We start from the raw sequence: 13,317 nt of genomic DNA, 5'->3' as shown, positions 1-13,317 counted from the left end.
CTCTAAGCCTGAAATTCTATCCACTGTGCCACCTAGCTGCCTCAAAGTATAAGGTACAGGCAGGAATTCAAGGTCATGTAGGCAAGCACATGTTTCCATTACCAAGTACTTCTGCGTGGGGGTGGGGGTGGGGAGCAAGGGAGATAGAGAGAAGGGTGAGAAGTTCCTGTACCAACCCCTGACCCTTGTTCCCTACCTTGCTGGAAGTCCAAGGGAGATAAGGCAGGGGATGGGTCCAAAAGAATTATTTTCCTAGATCTTCTTAGAGACTACAGAAAATTCCTCTTCAATCTGTTCTGTGGCCAGTTATATTTAACACAATCCTTTAATCATGTCAGTTCTCAAAGAACAACCAGGAATTGTAATTCCAGCGAGGCACATGGGTCTCAACATGAGGCTAGAGCTCATGACCAATGAAATGTAAGGTACCCTTTTTGACCAAGGTCCATATCTTGTAATTTCATCAAGGGAATTGTCAGGACTCAATTGATCAGGAGTTCCCTGCTCATCCTCCAACTCCAGTGCATAACTCTAAAATCTACCTATTGAACCCTATTATAATTCCTGACCTCTAGGGCTGCATCACCCAAAGTCCTCCTGGAAATCCTGTAGACATCTGAAACTTGGCATGTGCAAAACAGAAATGATATTTCCCCCCAAACTCTCCTTTCCTCTAAACTTCTTTATTTCTTTAAGGACAACACAATTTCTCTAGTCACCAACCTTCTCAACTTCAGAGGGATTTTTGACTTTTTCTCCACCCTCAGCCTCATACTTAATCAGTTGCCATGTCTTCTTTTTTTCCACCTCCACAACTTTTCTCCCATGTCTCCCCTGCCACTACCCTTAGTTCATTCTGCTTGTTACCTCTTGCTTGGTTTATTGTACCAGCCTCCTATTTGATCTCCTTGCTCTGAGTTTCTTCCCTGTTATTCCCAAACTATCCTTCACACAACCATCACCGTAATATACCTAAAGTGGAGTTTTGATCATATCACACCCTGATTCAAGAATCTTGCTTCTTGTCTCTAGTGTATAGTACAAACTCCTCAACTTGACATAAAATCCTTCATAGCTTGGTCTCTGTCTACTTCTTCAGATATTTTACATTACTCCCATTTATACAACACATATTCCAGTCATACTGGACTACTAGCTATTTCCCAAACTTGGCATTTCATTCCCTGCTTCCTTGACTTTGTATAGTCTTGTCCACCATGCCTAGAATGCTTTTCTTCCTTACCACCAAAACCTCTTAGCATCTCTAGCTTCTTTCAAGGGTCCTTCTACAGAAGCCTTACAGGATCCTACCTTTCCTCTCCAATTGTTAAGTGCTTCCTCCTTCAGTCTCTGTCTCTATCTCTGTCTCTGAGTGTCTGTGTCTGTGTCTGTCTGTATCTGCATCATTACAAATTTACTTATTTGTTCAATTGTTGTATCCCACGGCATGATGTAAGCTTCTTCTGTTTTACAATTTCATCTCTGTCTGCAGTGCCTATACAGGCTTTGTTCATAGTAGGTACTTCCAAATGCTTGTTTAATTGAATTGAAAATGTTTATTCTCGTGGTTCCTTTTTCACTGACTGGTCTATTGACTCTCCATGCATTAACTTTTTAATTTACAAAGGAATTGACTAAATTGTTTTTGAGAAGTAATAGAAAGTTTTTTTCACATTTATAACACCTTAAAGTTTACACAGTACTTAACTTGGAACACTTCTGTAAGGTAGAATATGCAAATATTTTTATCCCCATTTTATAGATGTGGAAACTAAGGTATGGTGAGGAAACTTTCTTGCCAAAGATCACATACATCCTGAGATTTGGGATTTGAAACTAGATTGCCTAACTCCACATCCAGTGCTCTTTTCACTATGCTATTTTTGCCAATAAGAAATGTTACATAATTATTATTGGTATTGGTGCTATGGTCAATTTGTTTTTCTGTTTTTTGTTTTTGTTTATTTTTTGTTTTGCACAGGACAATGAGGGTTGAGTGACTTGCTCAGGGTCACACAGCTAGTAAATGTCAAGTGTCTGAGGTCAGATTTTAAACTCAGGCCCTCCTGAATCCAGGGCCAGTGCTTTATTTACTGTGCTACCTAGATGCCCCCATAATTTGTTTTTTGGGATGGGTAAAGGGACTTCTCTCAGTAAAGAAAATTCTGGGATAATATTGGCATTAAGGGGGTGTAGATATGCAATAAGACTGATGCAGTTTTTAGAAATTATACAACCTCTTGTCTCTGCTTAGGGGACAGTCAGGTGGCACAGTGGATTTCTATCCAATGACAGTGCATTAATGTTCCTATTTTCCCACATCTCCTCCTTTTACTTTTCTGTAGTGTTAGGCAATTTGATGGTGCGAGGTGGTATCTCATGAAATTGAACTGAAATAATTTCCTTGGGAATAGGCAGGGTTGAGTTTTCTCAGAAGGAATATAGACATACGATGTTGGTACTTGAAGCAGGGCTCTCTCATTTTCTTCCTTGTTGTTTGTATAGTCATTTAAGTCATGTCTGACATCACGACCCATTTAGGGTTTTCTTGGCAAAGGTACTGGAGTGCTTTGCCATTTCCCTCTCCAGCTCATTTTACAGATGAGGACTGGAGGCAAACAGGGTTAAGTGACTTGTCCAGGGTCACACAGCTAGCAAGTATCTGAAATCATATTTGAACTCAGGAAGAGGAGTCTTCTTGACTCCGGGCCTAGCACTCTATCCACTGCACCATCTAGCTGTCCCTTTTCTTCTTCTTCTTCTTTTTTCTTTCTTTTTTTTTTTTTAGTGAGGCAGTTGGGGTTAAGTGACTTGCCCAGGGTCACACAGCTAGTAAGTGTTAAGTGTCTGAGGCCGGATTTGAACTCAGGTACTCCTGACTCCAGGGCCAGTGCTCTATCCACTGTGCCACCTAGCTGCTCTTTTCTTCTTTATATTCTAGATAACCTGGGGAACATGCTCATTGTGGACTCCTAGGGTGGTGAGGCAGGAGAGAGATCAGAGACATCACAATGATGATTGAGGAATTGGCTCTCTTTTTCCTCCCCATTTCAATACTGGGTCTGGAGACAGGAAGATATGAGTTCAAATACCATACACATATACACATATATTTATAATTATCTTTATAATGAAGTTTTTGAGATAGAGTTCTATCTCAATTTTTAGAGAAGTGCCATCAGGAATGAGTCTTGGGATTATGACACTTTGATTATATCAAATATTTTGTTAATGCTTTTCAGAGATTATCTATCATTCTCAATTCTGTCCAATTTCCCTTTCTTCACATTATTTGGAGCCAAGAAAAAAAGGTAATTCCCCAACATCCTAAAAACCCCTCCCACTCCTGTTCATTGTTATAGTATCAGGAAAGTCATGCCCATTTGTTTTCTGTGTCACAGATGACCCAAGTTATCAATAAAGATTTGTCAATTGAAACCAGATGTCAATTATTCATTCACCAGGACCAGTTCCCCCACCTTCCCAAGCCTTAGGTTTATTAGCCTTGTGAGTCTATCTTAGGTCAAAGGACCACCAGGAGGGAATCATGCCTATCTCTGTTGTGTCATTGTTGTGTTAGTGTTGCCTTTCAACACTTGGTGAATGCTAATGTAGCCACCTTGAGGTTATTCATCATGATGGGAATCAGGGATAGCATGAATCATGGAAATCCCCAGGTAATCCAAAACCTAAGTTAACAACATCCGCCCTTCTCTCTAGCAAGCCTTTACTTTAGGGCTTCTAACAAATATCAAAAGTGAGTGGTTTAAGTTTCATTTCCTTTTCCAAATAGAGGGGCAGATGAGGCTAGTTAATGTCACTTTGGCATCATCAGAAATGATTGCTTCCTCCCAGGGGCTTAGCCTACTAGCAGACTTCTCTGAAAATGCTGAGGTCAGTTTGTCTTGTGGGGTGGCTAAAGGTACTTGTCTTATTGAAGAAAACTGGGTTATCAGCATTAAAGGAATGTGTGTGTGTGTGTGTGTGTGTGTGTGTGTGTGTGTGTGGTAAGGCTGACACAGTTTTTAGAAATTACAAAACCCCTTGTCCCTGCCTAGAGACAGCCAGATGACATGATGGATAGATAGAACTCTGGGTTTTGAATCAGGAATATATGAGTTTCAATACCATCTCAGACACTAGTTGTGTGACTTTAAGCACCACTGTCTTAGATTCCTCAACTGTAAAATGAGGGATATTGATAGTACCTGCTTCCCAGGATTCCTGTGAGGATCAAATGGGATCAAAATCTGTCTAGTGTTTAGCTTAGTGCCTGGCACATACAAGGTACTTGATAAAACCAACTTTCCTTTCTCCATACACCTTTCCTCACCTCTCTTCTACCTCCCCTTTTCCCACTTTCCTCTCTTACTCCCCCTTCCCTTTGTCCACTTTCCTTCCATGGTGTTTCCTTTGAACCAATGACATTTTACCCCAGCACATGTGACTAGATAGACCAAGCTACTATTACTCACTAGAATGATAGTTCTCCAACAGTTAACCCACTCTATGATGTAGACATAATCTCCCCCAGCTTTCTCTACTGCAGAAATTTACAAACTTTCTTTTGCATCACAGACCCCTTTGTCTGATTGGTAAAACCATCTCTTTTCAGAATAATGCTTTAAAATAATTGAAGGAATTGCTAAATTTCTTTTAGAAGTTAGTTAAAATAAAGACATATTTTCCGCATTCAAATTCACATATTCCTCTTGTTTATACCTGTCCCACCTTCTATCCACCTATTCCTGTTTGCTCCTCAGACAACATATGGTCTTCTTACAAGTATTTTATAAATGGTTGGCTTTTCTTAGTGCTACGAATTCTGAAAGCTTTGCATAAAATGAAGAGACTCCAAATTGGCCTATATTTGGAGAGGTGTCTGGTGTTCTCATTTTTTGGTGATAGATAACTGATATTTTTTCTTAAGAAAAAATGCTATTAGATTTGGGTCTGAAATATCAGTATCTCAAAGGTTCCTTCCAACTCTAAATCTATGGTCCTAATGAACCCAAGAAAAAAAGGTGATATTTGCTAATAATTTATACACCATTGAAGCATTTCAGCTATATAATAATGGATGTTTTATGGCCCTTCATTTTTCTAGTTAACAGAGAAGCCAGGATTTTAGTCACTTCCTTTAGTATCTGTTTTATCATTCATTATATTAATGTTCAAGATTTCTTTTACTTGTTTGGTCTAAGTGGTGTGTTTTCTGTTTTTTTTTTTTTTTCTGTTTTGGACCCCTTGTAATCATACAGTTGACTAGGAATTTTCCACATTTTCCTCCTTTGTCAGTTCTCTCTCAACTTTGATTTTTTTTTTTGGTGAGGCATTTGGGGTTAAGTGACTTACCCAGGGTCACACAGCTAGTAAGTGTTAAGTGTCTGAGGCTGGATTTGAACTCGGGTCCTCCTGACTCTAGGGCTGGTGCTCTATTCACTGCGCCACCTAGCTGCCCCTCAACTTTGATTTTTTACATCTCAAATCTCTATATTTGTGTTTTTGATGTATGTTGAATTATTTATTTTGTTCCATGCACTGCTTTGCTTCCTTTTATCACCTTAACCTTTTGAATTTTGCTTTCAAATGTTATTAAAGGAATCTAGAATTTTGGATTCCTTCCATGTTTTCCAGATTCCTTTCTACATTTCTTTTTTGGGGCATATTTTTTAATTGGCCATTTAAGTTATCTGATGAATATCAGCTAAATATTGATGCAATCTTTCAATGCCTTTCTGGGGATCTTTAAGAGTTCTCTCAAGTCATTTTCTGACATGGTATTTGATGCCTGACCTTAGAGGTATTCCTCAACAGCATTACATTTTCTCTTCTGTTTATTATCACGTTAATGACTTCTAGGGACACTGCTGTTTGAAGGTACTGAACTGTCTTTTATACCTTTTGTCAAATACTGTGGAAGAATGCATTCATTCATGATAGTTATAGTTAATACTGGCTTTTTAGAATTACTCTGTTTGGGTATAATTGGTCTGCTAGTTGGATTCATGCCATCAAAGACAAAAAGGACTTTTCAATATTTCGATCTAAGTGTTCTCATCACCTTTTCAAAATAATTTGCGAGTTTTTTTTGAGTACTGTTTTCATCATCTATTTCATTATTAGGTATAATTTCTGGAGCATGCCTTAAGTGAAGGTTTTTCAGTGATTTCAGGGTCTCCAGATTTTTCCTATTCATAATTTAGCAAATCCTTGACTTCAACCCTTATTTCATTTAATCTAAGTTTAGGAATGATGTTACTTTTTATGATTACCCTTCACTGGTTGGCCATGTATTTTTTTTGTCTGACTTGGAACTGAGGGTGCTGTTGACAAAAAAGCAATGTGAAGCCCTTGCCTGTAACTGGTGAGATCTGTTTCCAATTTGTTATTATATAGTGCAGGCACATAATGAAAGTATTCATGTCTTCAGCTCATTCCATGTACACTCATAGTCTGACAGCATTACTAGTCAGGACTATAGGTCTGGAAGCATTTCTAGCAGGTTCAGTATTGTTATTTCTGATTTGTTCCTGTGAATCTTGCCTTTTTGTGGTTATCAGGACATGCAAGAGCACTATTTACTCCCATGTCCTCCATGTTAAACAAATTGTCATGATGGCTTTGAGCCAGCCTAAAAACCCATGCTACTCTGTTTATTAGATTCATGGAGTACTTTTGCCACACTATTTGGGGTGTTAACCCAATTAGTAGTATTGACAAACTCCAACTGGCTAATATTTCAGTGTGATTGCCAGGACTTCACAAATACTGTGGAGGTCTCAGGGTACACGGAATCCTCACTGGATATCATCCTTGGTTGGCAGTCCTTTGCTTTGCTAATGCTTCTCCTCTCCCATCAAAGCATGGACATTGACTTGGGCTTTGAGGAGTTATTGTTATATTTACCTTCTGGGTCTTACCCAGTCCATTTCTCATTTCTCTGTTTTCTCGGATGGCATATTAAGGAGTTCAGACTAATCCAAAGAAGTGTGGAAAAGTAATGAAATTGGTGTAAATTGAAGCATGTTTTCTGAATCATGTGGTGTGCTCCAGGGTGGGAACTTACCTGTCATTTGGATCCTTGTTGAGTCCTTGACTGCCACAATTGTGCCTTTTCATCTCCAGGATCACAGGATTTAGAGCCAGAAGGAACTTTAAGATCCAACCCTCTCATTTTATAGATGGGAAAGCCAAGGAAGTGCTTTGTCTAAGGTCTCTGACCAGGGATAGGATATAAAGGCATAACCCTAAGGGATCTCTGCCTGTGGGTGTCTGTTCCACTCAGTCAATATGCATAAAGTGCAGAAAAGGATGTGAGGCACTGAGGCAGATGGAGTTTGTACTCTAAAGTGGGAGCTAGCATAACAGATATATTATATACATATGTAAAATAATAATTATATATAAAGTTCAGATATAAAACCCAATATTATATGAGGTACCTAAAAGAGGTACATATGATCATCTGAAATGACCAGAGGAAAAGATCACCTGTTGTTACAAGTGAGCAAGTCCTGGGTTTGACTCCTACTTCACTTCTACTCAATTTTGTTTAGACAGAATTGATCTTTATTTTATTATTTTGTACTCCTCAAGGATTAATAAATGAATCACTATGAAACCATTTTTATGTAAGGTTTTTGTGCCCATGTGTCATTGTTAAAGACACATCTTTATTAGTGCTGTGTTTTGTATTTTGATTATAACTGGTATATGTTGTTCATATTAAAGCTTTTTTTTTTTTTGTGGGGGACAGGGTCGGGGGTGGGGAGGGCAGACCTTTAATCACAGCATCCTGGATAGCTTATATTCATGTGCTGTCTTCATGGAGCTCTCTGTACTGGGAAGTGTTATTTCTTTTCTTGCATATCCTGTGCACATGGAGTAAAGAAGTGACTAATGGGAAAAAACCCACCATTATAGATACATTAGATACATCAACAATGCTAGCACAAGCAAGTCATTTTGCTTCTCTTTCCTAATTGACAAAATAAGAATAATAATAACATTTATTTCAGAGGGTGATTGTGAGGATTAAACTATCAAATCATAAAGTGCTATATACATGTCAACTAACATTACTTATGAAAACAGTGATGAGTTAAAAATATTGGTGTATCTGTAACCTTTATCCGCTGACTGACTCAGGGAATGGGGAAGAGAAGGAGGGAGGGATGGAGGGATGGAGGGATGGACTGAGGGAGGGATAGCATTTGGAACTCAAAACTATACACTCAAAAAATAAAAATGTTTCTTAAAAACAAAATGTTTATTTTAAAAAATCATGGTGTATAATGTTTTTAACTTTTTGACATCATATTTCTTCTTTCTCTTTTCCCATTCTTTGTCCCTCTTTCCTTTCTCTGAGTCTTCCATACTTTTTTCCTTTATATTACCCTCTTTTCTCTTTTTTTTTTCCTCTTCCTTTCTTCTCAATTTGTTTCTCAGCTCACAGGACTTTGGCCTAGAGCTTCATTACCTAGAAGGAGAGGGATAATAGTGCTAGAGTTCGTTCAGGCTCATTGAGGTAGTCCAAGGAGGAAAATTGAAGTTGAGGATTACTCTGAAACCAAGAATTATGTAGTGCATGACTAACCTACCCATAAAAAAAAAATCCCCAGAACAAGCAAACTACTAAGAACTAACATACCTTCTAACAAACTAACAAAACCCCATGGGATGACCACAAAAGTTATTCCAATCAGCTCCTATGCAATAATAGCCAAAAACTCATTCTTCTTTCATTAAATTATTACAGGTCTGTTAAGAAAGAATTACAACTGGTAAATACATTTCACTGTTCTCAGATTTATTTCCACTGATCTTTTTTTTTGGTTTTGTTTTGGTGAGACAATTGGGGTTAAGTGACTGCCCAGGGTCACACAGCTAGTAAGGGTTAAGTGTCTGAGGCAGGATTTGAACTCAGGCCCTCCTGAATCCAGGGCTGGTGCTCTTATTCACTGCACCACAAACTGAAGATCTTTTTAATAGATTTGTTAATATCAGAAAAAATGGAAGTGGTTTGAACTTTTCTTTTCCCTGCCCCCCCCCCTTAATATTGCTCTTCTGAATTTGAATTTGAATGTGAGCATTCAAATTCTGAATGTGAATTTGAATGTAGGCAGTCCTCACCCAACCAAACAAATAGGTTTAGGAGTAATTTAGATAGAAGAAAAAGCATCTGGGCTCAGTCCAGCCTCTCTACCAGCTGGCTATCTCTCTAATCTCTCCACTCGACTGGAGAGCAATTGTCTTTTCCTCCTCAATTCAGAATATTTGGAGAGTGATTCAGCTAGAAAGGAACTTTCTCTGATGCACATGTAGATGGATAGGGAATTTCTGCCATCTCAGAATTCTCAGATTGTTCAATGTTGGTTTTTTTTTTTTTTTTGTGGGGCAATGAGGGTTAAGTGCCTTGCCCAGGGTCACACAGCTAGTGTCAAGTGTCTGAGGCTGGATTTGAGCTCAGGTCCTCCTGAATCCAGGGCCAGTGCTTTATCCACTGTGCCACCTAGCTGCCCCCTGTTCAATGTTATTTTGAGGGAAGTGGCCACCTCAAATTGGATGCATGGTTGAGTGACCCTAAAATCACTGGGGTATATGAGAAAGAATGGCGAGAGGGAGAATATTGATAATGTATGTGCAAGGAGTTTTATTATTGAGATAATATATGTAAAGTACTTTGCAAACCTTAAAGCACACACTCTGTGTATTTATCTAACTGTATGTTAGTATTAAGGGAGAAATATCTCTTTTTTGAGTTATGCATTGTGGCAGAACTATTTCAGCAACAGTTGCCTACTCCATGAACTTAAAAAGGATATATTTCTCCCATCATACTATTATTATAGTATTACATATAGCTATATAATTACTATTTATTATTATTGAGGGGCAGAGTATGGTTTAGTGGATAAAGAAGATCAGCAGTTTGAGCAATTTGAGTCCTTTTTCTGATACATACTTGTACTTTTCTGTATAAATCACTTGAGCTTTCAGTAATCCAGGCAATTCTAAGTCTGTAGCCTGTCAGCAGTGTTTAAACTATATGGGTAGAAGGAGCTTACTCGCTGAGAGTTTCCTACACTGCACCAATGTTACAAGAATTTTCAGGGTCCTTGGTAGCCACTGTATGAATAAGCCAGTCAAAGGTACAGACAAGTATACCATAGTTTATTTATCTACTCAAGAGTGTGACATACCCTATCACTAGGTGATAGGTGTGGGGACCAATTTTTAATTGGGGAGTGCTAGCTAAGCGGCTTGCCGCAATATTGGGGCAAGGAAGGAGACTGGCAGCCTCCCTCAAAACAGAACAAGATTTATTTTAACAAGAATGAACTTAAGAAAAACACACACACACACACACACACACACACACACACACACACACAAACACGATCAGTAGGATCAAGGGAAAGGAAATAAAATGGGGAAAGGGAAATTATAATACCTGAAAAAATACCACCGCCCAGGAATCAGCTGAAAAGATGCAGCAGAACATTTGTCACTTTCCAGCTTCCTCAAACCTAGAAACACCCCACACAGCCCCAGCCAATGGGATGGCCGCTCTGACAGTCACATGACTGCCCTCACTAGGCTTCCAATCATTATAATTTTGCCAGGCCCACGTAGGCATCGGCGAGTGGTGATGACGTGAAGTGCCAGAGCCCTGGAAATGGCTACAACCAGTGGGCGGAGCACCGTGCGGTTTGCGGAGCCCCAGGCCAATGCGCGCTGAGGCATAAAAACCTCAAATAACAATTAATTCTTTACATAGGCATGCATCTCTCACAATTCCACAGATGATTACACATACACACATATACCCATACTATACATATACACACATACACAAGCGCACACACACAATCTATATCTACATATATCTATATCTGTCTACATATATATATAAAATTACAGGTCTGGTGAAAAATTATTTTTTGTCCAGACTTCTTTTTCATCAGCATTGGGAACTTACAAGTGGAAACATTTCAAATGCAGATTGGTAGCTATTCTACAATTTAAAGTCTTAGTAGCCTGGGCCATTTAGAGAGTTACCTGAGACATTAAGTGATTTACCAATGGTGACACATCTAATCTAGATCAGAGACAGAGCTTGAATCCAGATCTTTTAAAAATATTCAGGTTTCCCCAGAAGGGGTACAAATAGGGCCAGTGACTTATAACTCTGAGATAAGAAAATAATGGAACCCAGCTGAGGACTAGGGAAAAGAATACAATCTTTTTTGCTCTTCAGGTATCACTTACACATCATTTTAACTAATAGCTGGGTGATAAGGATTAATATCTTGGAATACAAGTTCAGAATGAGAGCCAATTAGTCTGAGATAGGCAGCCATGTAATTAGAGATCTAAATTCACAAAAGCCCAGTTTTGTAGGGACATGTAGATTTTTTAGAATATCTAACACAGGGGAAAAAGTGATGATTCTATGAAGGATAAACTGGTTGATGGATTTTACTTGTAGAATCTGTTTCTGTAGACCAGGAAGAAGAAGAGGCAAGGTGAGAAGGCAAGCAGTTATCAGTAACTCCATAGTATAGAGACCTCCAAGTTGAGATGAAGGAAATATTAAAGTATGAAACTCAGGAGTTTGGAACCAAGATAAAGGGGAATCCCTTCTCACTGGGAAATTTTTTTGAAGGAGAGAGGGATGATGTGGGAGTAGGTGTTGAGGATAGGGGTTGGTTGTTTCAGGAAGACCTCTCTCAAATCTTGGTCATTTGATGGAGGGTGAAGTGGCTCAAGATGATCTAGTTGATAATAGATAGTAGGTTGCCCAGGGCCAGATTCCCTATATGCCATATGGAGATCTGGAAAAGCAGATTTCATAAAATTGTAAAGGGGTAGCTTTCTTTAGATAATACCAAATCACAGAACTAGAACTGAGTTAATATCAAGGTTGAGACTGAGGAGAATTTAATGGTAGGAAGGAACTAAAGTGAATAGACATAATTAGATAGTTGTTGGAGGATCAGGTTTCTTATAAATCTTTTACAATTTTATATATTTTTTATAATTTATAAAACATACATGACAATTTTGTGTTTTACATGAAGATTTTATAAACATAATTTTTTTCTGTAAAATTTTCATGCCATTGCTGTAGTCTCATATACCCTTCCCTGTTTAGACCACATTTGGAATATTTTGTTTTCACTTTTTAGGAAGAACTTAGGTATTAAAACATATTTCTGCATTAGTCATGTTGTGAAAGAAGCATCAGAACAAAAGGTAAAAACTTCAAAAAAGAAAAAGAAAAACAAAAGCAAAAGTAGAAACAATATGGTTCAATCTGCATTCAGAATCCACAGTTCTTTTTTCTGGATGTGGAGAACATTTTCCATCATGAGTTCTTTGGAATTGTCTTGGATCATTGTACTGATGAGAAGAGCTAAGCCTATAGCAGTTGATCATCACACATTGTTACTGTTACTGTGTACAATGTTCTCCTGGTTCTGCTCACTTCACTCAGCATTAATCCACTTAAGTCTTTCCAGGTTTTTTTGAAATCTGCCTGCTCATCATTTCTTACAGCAAAGTAGTATTCCATTACATTCATATACCACAATTTGTTCAGCCATTCCCCAATTGATGCGCATTCCCTCAATTTCCAATTCTCTGCCACCACAAAGAGAGCTGCTATAAATATTTTTGTACATGTGGGTCCTTTTCCCTTTTTATGATCTGTTTGGGATACAGAGGTCAGCATTTCTAATAATGAATGATTAAAAGTCTAGCTGTGATTTTTCTCATATCTGATACATTGAAAATAATCATTTCTTTGTTTTATTGTTTTTGTAAATTGTATGGCTAGTAACCTTTATGTTAATTATACCCATGAGATTACAGGGTTTGATAAATATAGAGAGATGCATGAAAACTTATGGGGATATAGTTTTCTGTTTTATTTTAGGTATAGTATTTAATAACCTGAAATTGGGACTCAGAGCTAATTAACGAGAGAGATGTTACAATTTTAGTAATTTATGAGGCAGTATCATATCATATCCCTTGGTTGACTTTTAATCCTTGAGGAGAATTAACGTTTAATTAATAGTGTGTTCCAGGAAGGGTCTGGAGGGATTTGGCATTGATGCGAAATGAAAACTCGACAGACTAGATTGATGCTTCAATAAGAGATTTATTAATAGAGGCTGGGGTATTGATATATTCAGACGCATCAAGGAAATGTGACAAAGGCAGATATAGCCAAAGTTACATGGTCATACTCATGGAGAGTGATGTAGTCATATGTGGTACTAAGCCATGTCCCTTTGAGAGCAAGTT

The sequence above is a fragment of the Dromiciops gliroides genome, chromosome 1 (genome assembly GCF_019393635.1).
Source record: "Dromiciops gliroides isolate mDroGli1 chromosome 1, mDroGli1.pri, whole genome shotgun sequence".
NCBI lineage: Eukaryota > Metazoa > Chordata > Mammalia > Microbiotheria > Microbiotheriidae > Dromiciops > Dromiciops gliroides.
This window is presented reverse-complemented; position numbering follows the sequence as displayed.